An 825-nucleotide genomic window follows, 5' to 3' on the forward strand; every position below is an offset into this window, starting at 1 on the left:
TTTTAAAGTACACTTGTAGGGCCAGGGAGATAGCTCAATAGAATTAGTGCTTGCCTGGCAAGTGCAAGGTCCTGAATTCAATTCCCGGTACCACCAAAAATAAAAAATAAATAAATAAAAATAAAGTACACTTAATAAACCAAATTACATGCTTCAAGTTCTACAAAAGTGTGCACACAAATGTACTACTAGATAGGAAGGTTTTAATAGATAATAATAGGTTATAAAACATATTTAAAAATAAAATAAAAAAAAATAAAAACTATGAAAATTTCCTTAAATATTATAAATCAGTTCATCACAAGTTAAAACCTCTAAATGGGCCAGATTTGTTTTTGATATTTGTACTCATTTAACAAATATTCAATGAAAGTTCACTGCTTGCCAACCATCATACATACTGTGCTTTTGAAAACACAACAGCAAGCAAAAACAAACAGCATAAGGTCTAGTACAACCAAATAATACTAATATAAAATGATACCAATACAGTACCAATAGACACCTGTGGTCTGGACTATGTGCTCGCTGTGTGTGAACACAGTTTCATAGGAATATGATTCTTAACGGAGGTCAGGAAAGGGCTTTTCCAAAGATGCCAAAGATAAACTGAGATCTGAAGGAGAAACAGAACTTAAATAGGACAAGAGAAAGGGATAAAGAAGGCAGCTGCCAAAAAAAGTGAACATATAGCAGGTATATAAATGCCATGCAAAGCTGGAGCATTGCTGCTAAAGTGTCATTCCAGCAATATTAACGGAACATGGTACATTCCAAGAAAACCTACATGGCAAGAACAGAAAAAAAATGAAGACTTTTTGAAAA

The 825-nt window shown here is 33.0% G+C and overlaps 1 protein-coding gene across 1 annotated transcript in view; it reads right to left on the bottom strand.

Annotated features, from left to right (window-relative positions):
* The window catches only part of Prrc1 (proline rich coiled-coil 1), a 27,452-nt gene extending 26,861 nt beyond the window's left edge, over positions 1-591 (bottom strand). The window contains exon 1 of the mRNA XM_004631318.2: positions 496-591. The gene's annotated coding sequence lies outside the window, so the exon portion shown is untranslated. The remainder of the gene's footprint in view (positions 1-495) is intronic.
* Positions 592-825: the final 234 nt, after the last annotated feature.

Source organism: Octodon degus, unplaced genomic scaffold, assembly GCF_000260255.1.
Source record: "Octodon degus isolate 3935 unplaced genomic scaffold, OctDeg1.0 scaffold00040, whole genome shotgun sequence".
In the NCBI taxonomy this organism is placed as follows: Eukaryota; Metazoa; Chordata; class Mammalia; order Rodentia; family Octodontidae; genus Octodon; species Octodon degus.